The sequence below is a fragment of the Hylobates moloch genome, unplaced genomic scaffold (assembly GCF_009828535.3).
Source record: "Hylobates moloch isolate HMO894 unplaced genomic scaffold, HMol_V3 SCAFFOLD_5, whole genome shotgun sequence".
In the NCBI taxonomy this organism is placed as follows: domain Eukaryota; kingdom Metazoa; phylum Chordata; class Mammalia; order Primates; family Hylobatidae; genus Hylobates; species Hylobates moloch.
The window spans coordinates 142,454,281-142,476,558 of record NW_026652280.1 but is presented as its reverse complement, the minus strand read 5'-3'; the positions used below and the strand labels follow the sequence as shown (position 1 = coordinate 142,476,558).

Genomic DNA, 22,278 nt, shown 5'->3' with positions numbered 1-22,278 from the left:
CTTGTTACTAACTTTATGCAGCAATATGACCTATCAGTTACATACTGTTGCCATGCCCTGCTCTACCAATTCACAGGGCCCCTTGGCACCACCAGAGTCTGAATGGAATTAGAATTTGCTATCTCCTTTGTACTGGGGGGCCTTCAACGTCCATCTGATTTCTCCACATGTGGGAGTAGATCTCTGGTAAGCTCTCATGTATTCTGCTTAGTTTCCTTAGCTCCCATTTTGCCAGTCTCTCTCTGGATTCCTAGAATGTCCCCTGTTCATGGGAAGAGTGGCCTCCAGAGTGTAAGACATCTGTGCTAGGAGACTCAACATCATTTCAACCGTCTAGGTCTTCTCAGAATCTCTGTCATCCTGGGCTCTATTTTCCTTGTACAATTTCAGTTCTAGTCTATGTGGTTTGAAGATTAGTTTCCTTGACAGTTAACAGAAGCAAAAACAATTGAGGAATTCTGTTTTTTTTGTTTTCTATTGATATACAACATCAGTTCTTAACATGTAAAATACACTTCCATATTTTGTGTTTTAATCTGGTTGGCATGTCACACAAACACTGGAATGGCCCAAACTAAAATACTGCCACCATATGCTGGTGAGAATGTGCAGCAGCTAGAACTTATACACTGCTGGCAGGAGTATAATAATGGTACAACCACTTTCGAAAACTGGCAGTTTCTTATAAACATATGTCTATCCTGTTACCTAGAAATTCTTCTTCTAAATAGTTACCCAAAAGAAATAAAATCATATGCCAACAAGAACATTCATAGCAGCCTTATTCATAATAGCCAAAACAGGGAAAAAACTGAATGTCTATCAACAGGAGAATAGATTAAAAACAAAAAACAACTGTGGAATAGTCATACAACAGGTTGCTATTTAGCAATAACAAAAAGAATGAATTATTGATATAAGCAACAACTGGATAAATCTTAGAAACATTATGTTGAGCAAAAATCCCCATATAGTTTATTATTCCATTTATATAAAGTCCAGAAAAAGGCAGAAAAAATCTAGGTGTTAAAAATCAGAACAGTAATTACCATGGGGTTGGAGACTGCCTACAAAGGAGCACAAGGGAACTCTCTAAATCTTGAGCGAGTTGTGTTATATGGGTGTTCACATTGTCCACACTCATTGCATTGTACACTGGCAATTTATGGAATGAATGGTGGCTGTGATTTACAAAAGAATAAACTGAGTTGAATAAAGATTCCGGGAGAATCCACGGTCAGTGTTTAACACCTGTCAAAATACTTAGATATTTTGCATATATGTATACATGCATACAAACCCCAGTGACCGAGATGGGGCAGGGGAGAGAGGGAGAGAGAGAATAGGAAAAGGGAAAGTAGAAGAGGAGTGCTATGGTTTGAATATGTCCCCTCCAGAATTCACGTAGAAACCTAATCCCCATTGTAATGGTATTAAAATGTGTTACTTTTATGAGATGATTAAGTCATGAGGGCTTTCCCCTCATCATGAATGGATTAGTGCCTTAAAAAAGGGCTAGGGGCAACCAGCCTAGGCCTCTTTTTGGTTTTTTCTCTCCATCCCCTCCGAAGGATGCAACAACAAGGCGCCATCCTGGAAGCAGAGAGCAGCCCTCACGAGACACCAAACTTGCTGGTGCCTTGATCTTAGGCTTCCGCCTCCAGAACTGTAAAAAAAAATGAATTTCTCTTCTTTACAAATTACCCAGTATGTGGTATTTTGTTATAGAAGCATGAACAAGCTAAAACATGAAACTGGAAAGTAGGGATAACTCTTTGGGGGAAGTTCTGCTATAAAGAGATTCCAAAAAATGGAGCATGAAGGAAATGCAGAGACAAAATTGGCTTAAGTTTTTATAAAGTCATGAGATATTTAAGCATTTTTGTACCATGAGGATTATTCAGAAAAGAAAGAATGTATGAAGATGCAGGAAAAAGAGGGCACACATGTGGAAGTGATGTCTTTGTGAAGGTGAGAAGGGGACAATCCAGTGTACAAAAAAGGACTCTTCTGAGAGACCCCTGAACAACCAGCCTGTTTCTTTAAAACACCCCAAATTCAAAGAGATGGCGTGCTTAAAATGTTTATTGCGGTATATATTCAGTTAAGAAACTAATTATTATTGGCAGCTGCTCTTCCTTTCTCTTTTCCTTGATTACACAAATTACATGCCATGGGTGATTGCACAACAACTTACACTCCTTCAAGCATGCATAGAAAGCAAACTTCGTACTAGGGAAGGATGATGAATGTGCATTAAGGGATTGTCACAAAAGGTTTTAGAAACTGATAACTTTAATGGTTATTCTCAAAAGAAAAGTACAGCAAAAAGTGGAAACGTAAAAAACTTCTTGGTCCAATCGAGGTTCAAGGGCTGAGTAAAAGTTACAGTAGAATAACTGTTAATCATCCTTTTCTCGTTTTGAACTGATTGAAAGCTCCAATTCTTACATAAGTGCTACAAATATCCTAAACTGCCTGTGATTTTCCTAAGCCTCACTGGTTTAGAATTAATATCGCTAAAGCTCCATTCTCACCACATACAGGACTATCTCACAAAAAAAGCCTGTGTTCACCATCGACAAATACCCACAGCTTGAGATTAATAGTCAGGATTTAGGAGGGCAGGAACCTTCCATAAAAACCACATGTGAAGGCCAAAGTGGATTTTTAATATTAGGGACAACAAGCATTAACTAATTTTTCCTACTGGAGTGCACTGTCCTTTAGTCTCTATTTTTGCTCCTAATTGTTCCTGCAGGTAGTAGGTTAACATGTAACGTACTTAGAGAAGGAAGCAATTGAACATGGCATAGATACTGAAAGAAAGGGCTCAATAAAAGAGCAGCATGTGCTCTAATCTGGCCTTTTACAACATCCACTATCAAAGAGCTTTAGGGGTTTAAGGGGATTAGATACCATAACCCATCTGTCAGGTCATTATGGAAGGAAACACTCCTGCTGTTTTCAAGGGAAGATGCCCTACTGTATATTATTATCATTAAGCATTTACAGAGTACTGTAGGCTTGCAAAGCACTTTGAAAGCATTTTTATTTGTTGTTCCTTATAAAATGCTGTCAACTCTAAGAATTATCTACAAATGAAGAAACTGAGGTTCAGGAAGATGGTAACAAATATTTCAGTCACTCAGGGAGTGGCAGGAGCTATGAGGAGGACTTGGAGCCTTCAGAAGAGGGAATACCTTCTATCTCCTCCTACCTAAAAACATGCCAAAGGTGTGTTCATGTGTGCGCGTGTGTGTGTGTGTGTGTGTGTGTGTCTGTGTAAGGCCTAAACCAATTCTCTTGGGTTTTCCTGCAATCTTATACATTATTCCATAACGAGTACTTATGAGTTATTTTCTGTAGACACAGGATGTATCTTAACAGCAGTCGTACGTCATGATTGACACCGTTCCATATGGGAGTAGAAGCAGGATGCATTCAAGCATGAGCATGTGTAGAGATGGACTGACATATCGCAGCTATCATTTACAAAACTGGAGATTGGAGATCCCAAATCTAAAGCATAATGAGGCAAAAATGAAATACTCATGCCCATTCATCCGTGTTGCTTGTAATTTGCTAGAAATAATTTAGCATTCCAGTAAATTCTAAGCAAGCGACTTAGTATACAGGGCAAAAGATAAAGATGTCTACTGGAAAACAGCAAAGCTATCTAATATGAGCTCCCAGGAGAGGAGCTCTAACACCCACAATAACATGGCTGCAGTTACCTGATCTCATTTCTTTTTCTGAGATTCTCCCTTCTATTTAGAACAGAATTATGGGAGTTATTTTTGTGAGTCTTACAATTGAGGGGATTATAATTTTCTTTTAAAAGGGAATTAATCTCCATTAAAATAAGGAACAAATAGCACTGATACATTTAGACATTAAAGGGAGACATTGCCTCAATTGCTTAAATATACTGATCAAACTGGATGACTTAATTAAATGGTTATGTTTTGTATCTTTTAAAGTCGTTGTGTCTTGAAGAAAATGGAGAAAAACAATTTTTCATACTATTTTTTAATCATGAGTTGGTAAAAATGATTACTGATATTCACTTATTTATTCTATACTGAGCATCATCTATATGCTAGACACGATCTCTTTCCCAAGGAGTTCAGAGCCTGATAAAAGAGATAAGATATATTCACATATAATTATATTACAATGTATGGGGTGATGGTTCCATAGCAAATTATAGGTAAATTATCCTGGAGTTTGAGGGAAGGTCCAGTGCTTGAGAGGATTATCATCTCATTCACGGAAGCTGGGGTCAGGTAAGAAAGGAGGGGGAATATGGGAAGGCTTTACGGGACAGATTTCAACCAAGGTGCTTCTCCAAGGTTGTATAGGGATTGGGCAAACAAGAAAGGAGAAAATGAGACATTCCAGTTAAAGGCACAGGGGCAAAGAAGCAGCTGGTAGGGGAGCTCAAACAGTAGCTGGTAGTAGTTCACAGTTACTACATGCTTAGGCTAAGTCATACATAACTAGATGTAAAAGGAAGGAGGAGAGAATGTGAAAGCAGACCAATTCGTGCCACGGTTCCCAAATCTGGCTAATCCAAGAGATCCTGAATCCTGGAGATTCTGGTTTTGGCTTCATAGATTCAAAGCCCTTCCACCCTAGCCTTTGAATCTATGTAGCTATAATTATCCAGCTACTTGCAATCCTCTCTCATTCAACTTATCACTTCATTTCATACCCAGTGCCCTACCTCTGGTCCTTCTTATCTCTCAACTGGATGATTGCAGTAGCTTCCTGCCTTGCTTTCTTATTACTGCTAGAATCATGTTTCTATAATAAAATGTATTTCCTCACTGCCATACTTCAAAGCCATTAATGGCTCCATGTTGCATAACAAAGGACATCGTATACTAGGTTAGTCAAAATCTGGGCAAAACCTACCATTTCCCCGGCACAAATGCACACATACATGCACACTCTCTAAACATTCCCTAAAACCCATTCAGCCTCCATCGGAATGCTTTGTGCTCCTCTTGTCTCCCAGCAGAAATATTAATAACATTTAGCATTTCATACCTGGGAATCCATCCTAAAGAAATAATCTAAAATGTTAAAATATCTCTCCTTAACCTCATCTCTTGTGATTTCCCACCTCACTCTAGCTCCAGTGGTAAGAAAGTACTGGGAGTTCTCATTGCCTCTGGGCCCCTCGCAAAGGGTGTTCCCTCTGCCTGACGGCTTCCTGCGGGTAGATTTTTCCCTTCTTGCTTTTTATTTTTCTGTATTTCAGCCTTAAAAGTATCAGTTAAAACATCCGTACCCTGTTGAATCTTCTCCATTCTGCTAAGCATTTAGCTATTCCCTTCACCAGTTTTCCACAACACCTTGAACACATCTCCACTATCACGCTAATCACATTGAATTATAATGGCTTAGAGGTCCATCCCTCTCTAAACCACAAGAGCCAAGAGAACAAGAAGCATTTCTTGTCTATCCCCGTGCTTTATCGCTAGCATTGAGCCCTCCAACATTTGTGAACAGTTCAAATGAAAATTATGAAAGCTTCAACCAGGAGTGTTTGGAAGTCTACAGCAGAGGTAGAATTTATAGGAATTGTTAAATGTGTATGGAGTAACTAAGAGAGGTGTCAAAGGCAAGGTCAAGCCCAGGTGACGGTGAGGATGATCTTGACAAAAGAAATCAGACAATGCAGGATGAGAAAGCCGTTTAAAAAAGAACATTGACAAATTCAGCCTGGGACTTGAAAAAAACAAGGCAAAAAAGACCTCTGAGTTCTAGGTATGGAAGAACCATGGTCTGTTCGTTCACTCTCTCTCTATCTCCTTTATCATCTCCCTCTGGCTTTCCTAGAGTTGGAGGAGTGGGAAAGGAGTGTCTAGAGAAAGAGATGAAATATTTTCACATAGACAGCGCTCCTTATAGTTCTCTATTGACTATTCCTGGCCTCTTACACGCCATCTGTAGGTCCAAATGTTAACTTTTTCGCAGGGTCTATTTGTGGGTATTTCACAGCCTCCTCAGCTCCCATGAGATGTGTGGATCAGCTCATTCATCCCTCCTATAGGCTAGGAAGTCTGGATATTTCCAGCTCTACCTATGATTCTTCTTCCTTTAGCTCTTATGCTATTGAGATGCAGTGTGGGTAGCTGTTAGTCACTGTATGACTACATAAGAATCAATAGAAGTGTAACCAGTTTATTGAAAGGGCTGAACGTAATCAGTACAAACAGGAAGCAGCTGTATTTCCCTCCCACCACTGCCTTTCGATATGTCAGATTCCCCTTGCCTATATGCATACCTTAACAACATTTCAGGCAGCTCCCATAGCTTTCCAGTCATTTTAAACAACAACAACAACAAAAAGCAGTCTCATTTCAGTAATTATGAGTCACTTCTAGGTAGTAAAACTCTCTGGTAAATTTTGACATTCTAATCGCGTATCTCAATCAAAGCTTCTGCCCTCTCCCTAAGACAAGCTCAGTACCCACCTGATTCCAAGCTCCTGCAGTGGAGAGGCTTGGCATGGTCTGTTCTTTTACTCTCTCTGTCTCCTTCACCATCTCCCTCTGGCTTTCCTAGTCAGACCAGAAGGGAAGAAGATTCTAGAGAAAGAGACAAAATATTTTCACTTAGACAATGCTCCTTATATTTCTCTATTGACTATTCTTGGCCTCTTACATGGCATCTGTTAAATCCAAATGTTAACTTTTTTGCAGGGTCTATTTGCAGGTACTTCACAGCCTCTAACTCCCTGATATGGGCACTCTCTGGCTAACCTCCTGTGATCCGCATATTCTCTCTCTCTCACTTGCAGGTGCACTTGCACGTGCGTGTGTGCACGCGCGCGCGCACACACACACACACACACACACACAGAGTCCTGTCAAGGCGGCTGGAGCCTGGTTACTTCCAACACTTGCTCCATGGAAACTATACATCTGTGTGATGCTACATGATGGGAGGATGGGCTTGTCTAACTGCTGCCCCTTCTCCCAGCACAGGTGGCTCCATAAGCGCCATAAAATCTTGACGAGTTTCCCAACACTCAATAATGAACGGCCTTTTCTTTGTCTCAGAAAGATCAGCCTTGTTAAGATAGAATGAAAAGAGAGGAAAATGAGACAGTCAGTGCTCAGTTCTGAGTTTTAAAGTAGGTTTATGAAACTGATAGCAGAGACAGAAGTGTGAAAGCAAAAGCTTTTACTTGCAAGAACTAGGTTATTTTGCAAGAAAGAATTGTTGTTGTTTTTTTTTTTATTTAAAAAGTGTGGTTTGGAGAATTAAGCAAGGAATAAAAAGGCACAGCACTGAAGGCGCTCAGGGCATAAGGTTTATGCCATAAACACTAACGAGAAAGCCCAAAAGAGAGCCAAGCTACTGCACTCCAGCAGACATAAAGATAAAGAGGACTGAAAGAGGGAAAAGACAGAAATGGAGGAGAATGTGATGAGGGTGGGAAGTCAGCGAGGCCCTTGCTGGGGACCCACGCCTGGGAGAAAAACATGGTATACCCAGAAACTGCCCAGCCTTTGCCAAAGCAAAAGCCATATGTCACCATCAAGCACCAGAGTGGCTCAGGGAACTATCTCATTGTCCAAAGTCCATTCTGAGAGCAGCCAATGAACCACTGCATATGACTTGTGCTGAGAAATTACATCGCTGTACTTTTCTTCACCATCCAGGGAGAACTTACTATCCACTGCAGTCTACTTACCACTTGGCATAAGCTCCAACTGAATCATCATTTATGAACAATCCACCCTTCTCCCTGACCCTTCAGTGGCTCAGAACACGTGAAAGTTCCCAACACAGTGCCCTGGAATCTTAGCATGGTGGTATTACTGTGGGAAGAGAGGTCCCCAGCCCCTAGCTCCTATACATGTGTTGCACTACATAGATTGCTCTCACCCAATACCTTTAGCAGCCCCCATGCCAAAACACTACCATTATATACTGGTTTTCTTAGGATAAGGTCCAAACACACCATAAAACAACCCAAGACTTGCCTAGAAGACAAGCATGATAACAATAGAAATAAAACCTGGCAATTTGAAAAATGCAGAATAAGGCAAAGTAAGTTTCCATTCTACTTACGAGTAGATACAAGTTAATCATATCAGTCACCTAACCCTTTCCTCAACTTGAACATGTGGGAAAATGGGCTTTCCAGCGTAGCTGGGCTTTAAACCAATTTCTTCCTTAGCATCATATATTAAAAGCAGTATAACAATAATACTATGCTCTCTTCCAGAAACTAAATTATGTAAAATAGGTCCCTTGCCTTATCAAAAGAAAACCAAGGAGAATATGTGGAAGAGATATGGCTATGAGGAATACCAAAGTCAAATAAACACAAGTATTTAGAGATGCTGTATATTGAATTTGGTAACATTGAATTTTCAAAATTAAATACCCAAAATTTAACAGAAAACATCCATAGTGCATTTTCCAATTCCCTAGATATTCACAGGCAAGCATTTCAGTCAGCCTTAGAGAAATTTTCCAGAAAGTCCTAAAATGTGTTTGTATTGACCATTTCAGAACCTGTCAATGCTGACCTCAACAATTCCAAGTTGCAACTCCTCCCTCCTATTGCTTTCCATATCAAGAGGCAGCATGGGTAGAAAACCTTAATGTTCAGTTAATTTATTACAGTCCTTGGAGGAGTGACTACAAATAGTTCATATACTCTATTCATGCCTATAGCTGCAAAGTACCTTTGTCGGCTACAAGGTATTACTCGATAAAATACCGTTTTCTCTGATTTTCAACATTTTAATAAATATTTACTAAAAATCGACTTTGGTGTGCTAGGAGTTGAAGATACAAAGATAAATGAGAAATAATCCTTGCCTTTAGGGAGTTCAAAATCTCTTTTATTTAGTGTGTTTATATGGTGGCTTATTTTTTTTTCTATTCAATTTATCTAGATAAATGGGGCGTGTATGTTGAACTTTGTATTCATACTCTATGTTGTTATGTCGCTGTGTTTGAGGGCAAATCCCATTCTCTCTTCCTCTCTTTGTAGCTCTCCATATGAATGCCAGAAGTCTATTTCTTTTTCTGATTATCTCCCTCCCTTTACTTCAAACTTCCTCCCTTCATTCTCTCTTCTTTAAAGAGTTAAGTGGGAATATATTTTATTTGTTAGAGTTGTTAGATTTTTGTGTTCCCCAATCTTAAATTTTAATTTTTGCACTTCAAATTTTTCCATATTATTTACTTATGTAGCTCTTATGTAATTTTTTTCCATGTACATGTCAGTAGAACTTGACAGAAAAACAAGTTCTCAATCTCCTGAACTAACTACTCCCAGGTAAGATATATAAGATACATATACATAAACTCACACATAATGGAAGGATAATTATATTCATCACTCACTTTTACTCATTGGTATCAAAAGTCTTATTATGATTTTCATTAGGATTTGGCTTGATTTCTTTTATGCTCACAGTATGTGGGCCAGGAAAATACAATTTAAGAGCAATAAGAAACAGAGAAATAGGAGGGCCAGGGACAGTGGCTCATACCTGTAATCCCAACACTTTGGGAGGCCGAGGAGGGCAAATCACGAGGTCAGGAGATTGAGACCAGCCTGGCTAACATGGTGAAACCCCATCTCTACTAAAAAATAAAAAAAATTATCCGGGCATGGTGGCACACACCTGTAATCCTAGCTAACCCGGAGGCTGAGGTAGGAGAATCGCTTGAACCCGGGAGTCAGAGGTTGCAGTGAGCCGAAATCATGCCACTGCACTCCAACCTGGGCAAAAGAGTGAGACTCCGTCTCAAAAACAAAAAAAGAAAGAAAGAAGGAAGGGAGGGAAAAGAAAAGAGAAAGAAAGAAAAAAAGAGGAAGGAAAGAAGGAAGGAAGGAAGAAAAGAAGGAAGGAAGGTAGGAAGGAAGGAAGGAAGGAAGGAAAGAAGGAAGGAAGGAAATACTCCTAAAAGAAATCAGGAAATGGACAGATTATAAGCAAGAAGAAAAATTCTGTGATACCTAGAATATCACATGTCAACAAACTTGGCTCAATCACCATTTTACTTTATTTCATAATCCCATATAATTAACTCCCCAGTATAAAATAAAAATCAAGTTTTACAAATATATTAATCACACCATTTTCTAAAGCACTCCTATTCTAAAATCAGTCGGATTATTTACTTTATTCATTCTTATTTTGGGGCTTTTTATTATTAAGCCTTAGCCTTTGTCAAACGTAGCTCAAAGTACTGAGTGATGAATATTATCAACTGATTTTTCCTGAAACCTTTGCCTCCTTCCAATCTACTTCATGAAATTTATGAATCCACAGCTGCAGATTGCTGCAGCTCCCTGTCTCTAACCTGCACAACATGTCTGAGTTCTCTCTGTGGGGACCTATGATCCTTTGTTCTGACGGCTGCCTTCTCTCTATGTTATGTGATCGGAGAAAGTTTTGAAGATCTTTTGGTCACGTTTCTGCATTTGGAGCTTAAACTGAAAGTCAACTGCACCACTTGCACTGCTACCCAGAGTATCTGTGTAGCTCAAACATCCCCTGCCCTCCGTGAATCCCCATAATAGTCCTTACTGACTTCAGGCTCAACTCTCACAGTGGGCCATGAGTAATTTAGTACAGTTGAAACTTAGGCAATATATACTCTGTGCTAGACAATCTGATAGGTGTCTGGAGACACAAAATGGAAAGACAGGAACCTTGTTTTGATTAATTAGTGCACAATTTCATGAGAGGGAAAAACATGAATAATCACAAGAAAGTTTTAATGCAACATTAGAAATCAGGATTATATAGCCTTAACATAAAAGACTGAGGCACTTTTTAATGGGGACAGTAGTGGCAGGTGGGGACTTTTGACAGATTTCAGGTCAGAGGAATAGTATTTCACAAAAGGAAAAGCAAGGAGATAAACAGTAGAGCTGCTTCTGAGACTTTGCATGGGGTATATGGAGTACCTGCTATGGATGAGTAAAGAGCGGCTCAAAGAGGTTATGTAAAAGGCTGAAGATGGCAGCACTAGTATTCGAAGCAGAATTAGTACACAGGTCTATCTGACTCCAGAATTCATGTTCTCTACATTACTGCCTCAGAATAGACATCATTTACTGTCTGTGTTATACACACAGAGCAGCATGTGATGCTTGCTTAATTCCTTGTTTGGTACCTGTGCTTCCCATAATACGTTCAATCTAATTTAAACTGGCTTCCTCCCCCCCACTGAAACTGCCCTTATGAAGGTGACACACAGCCTCATGTTGACTAATCCACCTCTCTTATCTTACCCAACTTCTACATAGCTTTCACTCCTTGAAACAATTTCTCCCTTCATCCCTATGACTCCACAAACCCCTGACATCTGACCTCAGACCTCAGTGGCTGTTCTTTTTCGGTCTCCCTACTACCTTTTCATCTCCTTCACCACCTATAGTGCAGAAATACCTAGTCATGGCTGTGCATCTTTCTTCTCTCTACTTTTTTTCCCCCACAAAATTAGCTCATTTCAACATCATGCTCTTAAATGTCTCTAACCTTGAATACCCAAATGGCAGAGGAGTGGCTAAAAATGTAAACTCTGGATCCAGGCTTCCTGGATTCTCATCCCCGATCCACTGATTATAAACACTTAAGTTAGGTGCTTAACCCCTCTGTGCCTCAGTTCTCTTACCTAAATGGAAAAGACAACGGTAGCTATCTTTATACACAGCTACCTTCCCTATAGCTTCACTTAGATATCAAATTTAATGTGTCCTAAACTGAATTCTGTATTCTCATCCCCTCATAAGCCTGTTCCTCCCCATGTAAATAAATATCATCATAAACTCAGATACTCAAGTCAAAACATTTAAGCACATCCTCTAGTCTTTCCCTTTATTGACTCCCAACAGCAGCAACTCTCAACTGCTGATATGTATGTATCCTCCAAAATATGTTTCAAACCTCTCCAGTTTTCTTCATCTCCTCTTTCCCACTCTAACCCTAATACCATCATCGCTTACTTAGATAACTTTAGTGGCCAACAAACTGACCTTTTGCACTTGCCACCCTACAATCTATTTTCCATATAGAAGTAAGAATTATCTTCTTCAAAGTGTATAGCAGATCACATCTCTCCTCTGCTGAAAACCTTCCAGTGGCTTCCCACTGAACTTAACATCCAGACTCTACACCATGGCCTAAAACACCCCATGTAAATGGCTCCTTCCTTTCCATCCTCTCTGTACCACCCTCCCTGACTCCCCACACAGCAGTCACAATAGCCAATTTCTGTTCCTTAAACATGCCATCTTGTGTCACTCCAGGACTCTTGAGCTTCCATGGAATGCTCTTCCACTGGCAAAGATATATTTGATTGCTAGTACTTACAGAAGCCCCTGGCACATAGTATGTGCTCAGTATGTATCTGTTTAACAAATTGATGGATTTATAGTTCTTTAAAGTTAAGATTTCATTCATTTAATTTCTATTTTAAATTACTAGGGGTGCTGTCTGTGTAAAGGAACCCTGAAGTGAAATATTTTTAAATGTGTAGAATCATTCTTAAGTTACAATTTTAAAAATAGGATTTTTGCCATTTTTATATGGGCAATTGTAATTGGCTCCTTATATAGGAGAGATAGATAGATAGATAGATAAACAGATAAGACAGAGACAGGTATCTACTTATACATATATACAAATGATCTAAGAACATGCTTTTTTATGAAAAAAAGGTGGCTCACTGAATACATAAAACTTGTTACAGTCTGAGATAACAATGTTAAATATAAAATTGGACCAAGGATCTAGAAATAATTACTACTTTTTCAAGCCTCTGTACAAAAAGATAAGAGTAGTACCACACCACAAGGGTTCACAAGGCAAATGCCTTCTTTTGGCATTGACATTCCTAACACGTGCCTGTCAACATTCTGAACAGCAAGCTGTAGAAATCATACAAATATTTATACAGAATTTTTTAAATCCACAAGCTCTTGCCTATAAAGACTTCTAAAAATAAATATTTTAACAATAAATCATTTATGTGCATTTTCTCTGAATTTTTCTTAATTTACAATCACATAAAAATAAGTTTCCTGAAAGCACAGAACTGTTGCATTTATTTGTAGCCATTATCTTTTTTTTTTTCTTTTTCTTCCCCTATCCTGGTAAATGCTTCCCACTCTCGAGGCTGAAAAGTACCTGAAGATCTGTAAATCATGAGTTTAATAAGTATAATAAATCATTTGTTACAGTTATTTTTAAGACTTGACCTTATCGAGTTTTAACTGATATGTTTTGCAGGTACTCCTGCTGTTATATGGAAGCAATATAAGTTTAATATTTAGTTACTGCAACCTAAGGACACTTTCTTTTACTGAAGTATGAAAACTGTGAGTGGAAACGGTGTCCCTAAAATAATTAAGGCAAGACTTTAAGCCACAAGATACAGCAAAGTTTCTAATTAAGGTTAATCTTTGAAAGTTCAAAATTTAGTGATGAAATCTTCAGGTTTCCATTTTATGGTCAAATGTCAGTTGTTTATATTCAAACAACTGCCATTACATTTAACAGTACTAAAATCTTAAAGAAAATTTCCAGACATACCAGTTCTCTTAAAGTTGGATATATACTGTCTTAAAACAAAATTTAAAATCCACCATTTACACATTTAAAACTATTGCAATTTTTCCTAGCCTTATTAGCACAGATGGAGAAACTGTATCCTGTTGAAAGCCATTTGTGACAGGAAAAGCAATGTCAATTTTTAGACACTCATAAATGTGCACCATAAGTGAAATCATAATGAAGTAACATATTGTGCATATGAAATATCTAAAGACAAAAAGATGATCTCTATAGAATGCATCATCAACTGCCATAACCCTAACTAATCACTGCACTTCATCCATCAAGTTCAGAAGCAGATGAAGTAATAGATTCCTAAGTAACACATGTACATGGCCCTACTGCTTACAACGTAAAATGGCCACTTCAATATATTCTGTTACATGTGCTTATGTTGCTCTCTCTTGGTGGAAAAGCAGTACTGTTCAAATTGATTACCACTGATTTTTTAAAACTTTTTTAAAGGCTTTCATGTTAAGAGAACCAGTTTGTTTTGATACAGTATTTTCAATGCCATTTGCACAAATTAAAGTGCTAATTGCTAACCTTAGAACAGCTAGAACTACTTTAAATAATTCCCAGTTTCTAAATTGATGTGAATTAAAGCTGGTTGGAGCACACACTGAAATGTTTTCATTTATGGACTCCCAGGAGAGTTCATCTTGTAATAAACAAAGTACCAAACAAAATGAAGAGCAAGAGGGTACTAACTCTGTAAGAATTCAGCTTTGAAAACCCGAGTCACTCAAAGAAGGTGAAAATATTGGTAGAGTCTCCTAAGTGCTCCATCCATTTATATATTTGCAGAAACAAACTAGGATTCATTTTTTAAAGTTACTGGATAAACATTAAGTGGTGGTGGAAGCCCAAACATGTAACAGAAAAAAAAAAATTTGTGATAACTAATTTTAAGATGAGAACCAGCGGCATGCTGTAGCCAGCTGGTGCCAGTTTGTGAGAGCTGACTGTGCACATATCTTCCCAACTCCATGTTTAGTGGCATAATTTTGACAATTGAAATCTGTCATGGTGGGAGTTTTTACACTACAGAAATTTTCAGTCATTGTAAGTAAGGGTTTTGTCTTTCTTTTTGTACTTGTTTCTTTTTTTTTTTATTTTTTGGAGGACTGGTTGTTATTTACCGGCATACCACTAGAAATGCCAAAGAACATGCCAAAAAGAAAATCTTTCTCCCTTTGGCTAATGACATTTAAAAATGTTTCTTAATTGCAAAGGATATAAACGCCAAATAAAGGACTTCTCGGAGGAAGTCCCTCCTTTTAATACACTGATAAATCAAACAATATATAGCATTTTATGGTCAGAATAGAAACTATTCACCATGACTATTTCCTCTCTTGCAAATCAAGAGTCTTTTCAGAGAGTGGCACGGCAGTTGTATTTCTAACCAGTTCTCTACAGTAGTCAAAAACAGCTGAGTAACCTTTGGGAAGTTGTTCACTTATCAAAACGCTACATTCAACCGAAGTGAAAAAATGTTTTGTATGCTGCTGTATGACTGGTAACATAGATGTTCAATAGCATGAATGAAGATGTCAAAGATGGAAGCAAAAAGTCGGGTAAAGACTTGAAAATGATGCTTCATAAGCCAAGCCCCTCGTGTGCTCACTGGGTTACCCTAACCTTTAGAAGAAGGCAAGACTTGGGAACGTTTTAGGGTCTTCCTTTCACTTGGGAGATTTACCCGTAAGTTCAGAGAAACAACTTCAGAAAAAAACCGTTAGGGCATTTAAAATCTTAGAGAAGCACCTCCTATCTAGAAAACATGAGAGTTTAAATTCTGAAGCATCACGGTCTTCTGCAGCTCACATATGTGAACAGCATGGAAATAAACTCGTAATGCACGGTCTGGTAGCTTGCGCTTGCATTAGGTACAGCGCACTGTGTGGGGAGGATTATCAAGGGAAGGTTTGATTGACTATTACTCCAGTTCTGTCTATGCCCCCAGGACCCACTTGAAGACATTATACTTCAAGGTGACTATTCTGTTGAAGAGAACATAATATTAATTAATTAATGATTACATATAAATAATGGAAAGAGACTAATTGAGCGATAGTTCAGCTAAATAGCCCCAACAATGTCACCAGCAGTGACAGCACTGCTGAGCAACTGATAAACAGTACCAGCCATGGAGGGCGGAAACAGAGCCTTTTAAATTCATCTTTTCATGTATTTCCTTATAATGAAAGCCAATCACAAAAGCATGTTTTAGGCAAAAAGATGTTAAAGAAAATATAATCATTGAACAGCAAGGGTTACTTGTTTACACAAACACTAAAACCTCAGAATAAAAAGATAGCTCATGATGTAAGATTGTTTCCAATTATTGGCAGAAGGACAGAAAGATCATCATATCAGTAACATAGAACAATCATGCTGCAAAGAACAATCAATGGAAATGCAATTTCCAATGTTACAAATCATTAAGCTGAAGATATATGAGTATCAGTTTTAAATATAACGTAATCAGAATCTGCCGTAAAACCAGATAAACAATAACTTTGAAAAACTGTACTAAATCAATGAGGTATTCATTTAATAAAATAAAAATCTGACTTCTGGGTACAGTCATTCTGAAGGCTCTATCATAGGGAATGAAAATGAGACTTCATCTCTTAACTTTAAAAATACAAAAATCTTCATAACAATCTTATGGGGACTATAATTATCATCCCCATTTCACAGAAAAGCAAAATGAGAAGCAAGGTATTAAGCAACTTATACAAGGTCAGCCCATTAGTAAGTGGTGCAGGTGGGATGTAAACTCTGGCAGTTTAGCTCCTGAGTCCAGCCTCTTAACAACTACATTACACACCTCTCATCTGGATAAAACATAAAATGTAGAAAATCCAGGAGTCCTTTCTAAAGAGAGAGGTTTTAGCTGGATTTTGGAGGTAGGTTGTCTTTTTTTTTCTTTTTGCCTCTACTGTATGCCCTTATTTATAACCTAAAATATTAGATATGCAATTCTGCCTTCTGTTAAGCAAATGACCCATTATACCTGATGTCCATAAGAGCCATTCCATCTGGAAACCAGAGCTAGTCCCTTAATTGTTCCATGCTAATAGTTAGTAGCACATTTGATAGAATTCCTTACATATACCTTTGTTATTTAGCCTTATGATATTTCATTAGAATTATTTAGATGGCTTTTTCCTGTATTAGAATTTGAACTCATGGAAAGTGAGGATGTTATTAATAATTTGTTTCTCTGTTACCTAGCATAGCAATTGACACACAGCTGACACTCAACATACATTTGTTAAATAGAAATTACATGCCACAAAGAAAGAAAGCCTGAAACAACCTTAGCCTGCATATTAAACGCGCAGATAATTACCCGTTTTACACTAAATGAACTTTTTAACAATGAAAAAAATTTTTAGACAAGTTTCCTGACCTCTATCCTTTATTCCTCATGTAAAATAGGTCAAAAAGTCTGAACGATCCTTTCTCAGACACTTCTCCTGAATCTGGATCATCACCATGCCACCCGGGGTAGGCTCTGGTCCTAACCGGCCTGGACTATGAGCAACGGTGTCCTCACTGCTCTCCTGACACCTGCCACTCCCAGGCCCGGCCACTCGCCGTCTCAGCGCCCCCTCGCGGCCCTTCTCCACCCACCTCCGGACTTCTCAGGCCTCCTGGCTCCGCCGGAGATCCTCCCCGTCCCAGATCCCGCCAGGGCCCACTCGGGTTCCAGCTGCTGCCTGGGACAGCCAAAGGCCGGCCCGGGCGGTTCTTCCCCAGGTGCTCTGGGGCGTCCCGGGCCGCACTGGCCTGGCCCAAGGGCCCCGAGGAAGGCGCTCACCCAAGGACCACTGTCCGAGCGGCTTCCCCCGGCCCCGCCTGGTGCCGCCTCCCCAGCAGCCCAGGGTGGCAGGTTCTACTCGGGAAGCCTGTTTTATGTCTTCTTTCACACCCATTTCACACCGACAACGGTGAAGCTGTGGAACTCTTACCTCGGCTGGGCCCCGCCGCCAACTCCTCCCGCACGGGAACTGCGCACAGGACGGGGTTCCGCCAGGGGCGGAGCTTCCGCTCTGCCCTCGGGCAGGTGAGCCGGAGCCTGGCACGTGGGCCTGGGTGTCCTGATGTGTCCGGAATTGGTGTGTTCTTGGTCTCACTGACTTCAAGAATGAAGCCGCGGACCCTCGCGGTGAGTGTTACAGCTCTTAAGGTGGCGCGTCTGGAGTTGTTCGTTCCTTCTGATGTTCCGATGTGTTCGAAGTTTCTTCCTTCTGGTGGGTTCGTGGTCTCGCTGGCTCAGGAGTGAAGCTGCAGACCTTCGCCGTGAGTGTTACAGCTCACAAAAGCAGTGTGGACCCAAAGAGTGAGCAGTAGCAAGATTTATTGCAAAGAGCGAAAAAACAAAGCTTCCACAGTGTGGAAGAAGACCTGAGCCCGTTGCCCCTGCTGGCTGGGACAGCCTGCTTTTATTCTCTTATCTGGCCCCACCCACGTCCTGCTGATTGGTAGAGCCGAGTGGTCTGTTTTTACAGGGCGCTGATTGGTGCATTTACAATCCCTGAGCTAGACATAAAGGTTCTCCACGTCCCCATGAGATCAGTTAGATACAGAGTATGGACACAAAGGTTCCCCAAGGCCCCACCAAAGCAGCTAGATACAGAGTGTCCATTGGTGCATTCACAGACCCTGAGCTAGACACAGGGTGCTGACTGGTGTGTTTACAAACCTTGAGCTAGATATAGAGTGCCGATTGGTGTATTTACAATCCTTGAGCTAGACATAAAGGTTCTCCAAGGCCCCACCAGAGCAGCTAGATGCAGAGTGTCCATTGGTGCATTCACAGACCCTGAGCTAGACACAGGGTGCTGATTGGTGTATTTACAATCCCTGAGCTAGACATAAAGGTTCTCCACATCTCCACCAGACTCAGGAGCCCAGGTGGCTTCACCCAGTGGATCCCGCACTGGGGCTGCAGGTGGAGCTGCCTGCCAGTCCTGCGCCATGCGCTCACACTCCTCAGCCCTTGGGTGGTCGATGGGACTGGGCACCGTGGAGCAGGGGGTGGTGCTCGTCGGGGAGGCTCAGGCTGCACAGGAGCCCATGGAGGGGGTGGGAGACTCAGGCATAGCTGGCTGCAGGTCCCAAGCCCTGCCCCGTGGGAAGGCAGCTAAGGCCCAGTGGGAAATCGAGTGCAGCGCCGGTCGGCTGGCACTGCTGGAGGACCCAGTACACCCTCTGCAGCCGCTGGCCTGGGTGCTAAGCCCCTCATTGCCCGGGGCCGGCAGGGCCGGCCAGCTGCTCCGAGTTGGGGGAGCCCGCCAAGCCCACGCCCGCCCAGAACTCCAGCTGGCCCGCAAGCGCCACGCAGCCTGGGTTCCCGCTGACGCCTCTCCCTCCACACCTCTCCGCAAGCCAAGGGAGCCGGCTCCCACCTTGGCCAGCCCAGAAAGGGGCTCCCACAGTGCAGCGGTGGGCTGAAGGGCTCCTCAAGTGCCACCAAAGTGGCAGCCCAGGCAGAGAAGGCGCCAAGAGCGAGTGAGGGCTATGAGGACTGCCAGCACGCTGTCACCTCTCACTGACAGCCCTGGCCCCCGCCGCCTCTGTACCAGGGAGAGCGCCTGGAAGGTGCCACTGCCTCTCTCTCCCTAGGTGCCCACCTGCCTCTAGGAACTGGTGAGTTACTTCAGTTGTATGTGACTCTCCAGTGCCACAATTTAGTGTGTACACCAAACAGTGTTATTGAATAGATGAAGATGATTACCACCTGGTAATGAGTTTCCTTAGTCCCGTTCTTACAGAACCTGAAACTCAACGCTAACCACCCCCGCCCCCGACTTATAATCACAAAGTAGATAGAATCTTTCTGACAATCGGGTGAGTTGGGTTTTTTTAATATGCAATGAGGAAATTATACTTTACTCCATAGTGCTTGTTATTTTCCTCACAACAAAACTCTCAGATAGACAAAGTTGGCAACCCCATTCCACCCAGCAAGTAGATAGAAGAACCAGGATGAAACTATGATGGGAACCCACATCTTCAGCTTCCTATTGCAGTGTATGTTCTATTACATATGAAAAAGAGACAATAGAGGATAAGTAGGACGCTAAAGAAGTGAGGAAAGAGAGAATCCAGTGTTTGTAAGGAGCTTCCTTTTATTTTCCCAAAGCTTGGAGATTACTTGGCAAAGTGTGATGGTGCTACACAGCCCTTAAGAAATTTGTAATCACCCATCTAACAAGTACCTAGGCTGGATCTGCAAACGGCGTGGAAATTTTTATCACGTGTAGGAAGAAGCATGATCAACATTTCTTAGAACATTTCAGGTCCGGAAGTGGCCCTTTTGCAGTTTAGCAGGACATATATTCTCAAGAGATTCTGAGTAGCCACAGAACTTACAGAAGTTGTCATTATTTACCTACTGCTCAGAAAAACAGGACACTGACTGTGGGCCAATTTGCTAAGAAAAAAATTTAAATAATATGTAAATAAATGTAAATAATAATGTAGAAGCACAATCTGCCTTTGCTCTTTCCTATAAATATAAGAAAATGTTTTCATTAAAACAACCAAAAAATAGACAAGATTTACCCAGCACCTTTAGAATGAAAGTAACGTGGCAGTGCTTCACTGGGAAAAATTGAAGCTGAATGAGATGAAATTTAGAAACTGAGAAATGGTCAGGAAAAAACAAGAATTCAAAAAGCAAATAGAAGTATTATTTGACTGAAAAACCTGAGGCTAAAATATGAAATCAAGCTAATTTCTGAGGTGTCTACTTATTCTTTGTTTCAAGACAAATCTGACTCCAGTTTGGGAAGAGTCAAACAGAATGGAATTAGCTAAATTTGCTTATTTTTAAAACTCCCCTCAATTTCTCCCCCAAATTTGAGTTTCCCTTTGTACTTCTCACATTATGATGTAGAACATTTACTAAACAAATACCAATTTGGACTAAAATGATATTAGGTTTTGATGATCTACCTATTTTTAGCCTAAGGACTAAGTGGTTTTCTGAATTCACATTTTCATCGTTTTAATGAAAATGAGGCAATATGCTGAAATGGTATTTTCTTAGATTGTATTAAGGTTTATATACCTAGATTTTTCACATACACTGTGTCATATACTTTTCCTCTAAATCCAATATATTATGAACACACGGGTAATGTTTTTACTGCTAACAGCATGCTGTAGGTTTAAAAAAATTATTGTTTCTTGACCTTTTACAAGTTATTCTATCACTAACAGCAGCATAGTTGTAAGAGGACAGAAGTTGACTAAATATATTAATAGAGTTTTATTATCCTTGATAATTTTTGTCACTGCAGTGTCTAGTTAATACTTAAAGGGTTTTTGTATGTTTGCACCCATTCTTGGAGAGGACAAGAGTTTGAATTTGCATATTCTCACTGTGTGTTTCTATTACAATATCAAAGATTGAAGGCTGCCTTAATAAAACATTTCAAAAACAATGAGAGCCCATTGCTGTGCAATAGTCAAAACGCTATTGCACAGCAATACTCATCTTAGTATTTTTGATAACCGTCTAAAACAGCGCAATTTAGGTCACTAAGTGCCATCAGCATATACTCCCTAAATATACCAAATAGTGGTATATTTATTGTATTTTTAAAGAAGGAGATTAATTTAGCAGTATTTCACATGGAACCATACAGAACGGAGTAGGATAAAATTTCTTAAGGCCTAACATGTTGCTTAAAGAAAACTTAGACACAGAAAAAAATATCTGACTTGACAAATGCTGTCTCTCACAAATATGACAAACTCTGAATAAATTCCAGCTTTGAAGGAGGAAGTCAGCCACAAACAGGCCTTCTTGTTTTGTGTAAGAAGATGCTTTCAGATGGCCAGCAAGTGTTTCTAGATATATCCTGTTATTATGCAAAGTTCTCATCTGCTGATGGATGACTTTAGACTCTTATTAAAGATGAACTTTTATCATATATGAGCCAATAAATAATTAATATCTATTCATAAAGGCTTGGATCACATTCTGACCACATTCTCAAGCATTTTGCATTACTTCACATGTCGTGATTATGTTGCAAATATCTAACATAACGCATGTTTATCATTAGGGTTATTTACCTCTGGCCATCCTTCCTGGCTTCAAGCCATCCCTCTTGAAACCCTGGTTCAAATATTCCCCTGGAAATGACCAAATTCTCAAGTGACAAGTGCAAGTAAATTTCTTGCACCAGATTTGTCAGTGTTCATATTTATACCACCAGTCTATATTTGATAAATACATTATTAAATGCTTCGATTACTTTATTAGTGAATGAATTTGTGTATTTTGGTGTTTTCTAAAGTGTGCTCAGTAGAAGTCACTTAGTCCTGGGAGATGCGCTGCAATAAAACATGCCATGGTGAAATTAGTTTGGGAACTGATGCATGCTGCTGTCCCTTTCTGAAAAATCTCAGTGCATCTGAGGATACTAAAGACTCTTGAAGTACTGAAAGTAGAGAAACACCTTCCAATTTTTATACCGTTTCCAAATTTGCCTGACCATGGCGATGGGCATGATTGTCACTATACTGTATACATACCTGATGAATAACCATTAAAAGATAACTCTCTGCAAGTTAAAGATTATGTTATTCTCTACAAAAGAACCAAATGCTTGTTTTTAAGGTACTGTATAGTTTT

The 22,278-nt window shown here is 40.0% G+C and overlaps 1 long non-coding RNA gene across 4 annotated transcripts in view; it reads right to left on the bottom strand.

Annotated features, from left to right (window-relative positions):
• Positions 1 to 17,700, bottom strand: part of LOC131383619 (uncharacterized) — a 339,813-nt gene extending 322,113 nt beyond the window's left edge. For all 4 annotated transcript variants that reach the window (XR_009213780.1, XR_009213781.1, XR_009213778.1 and 1 more), the window contains exons 1-2: positions 17,597 to 17,700; positions 6,489 to 6,602 (exon numbers count right to left, since the gene is read on the bottom strand). This is a non-coding gene — a long non-coding RNA (uncharacterized LOC131383619). The remainder of the gene's footprint in view (positions 1 to 6,488; positions 6,603 to 17,596) is intronic.
• Between the last annotated feature and the right edge of the window lie 4,578 nt (positions 17,701 to 22,278).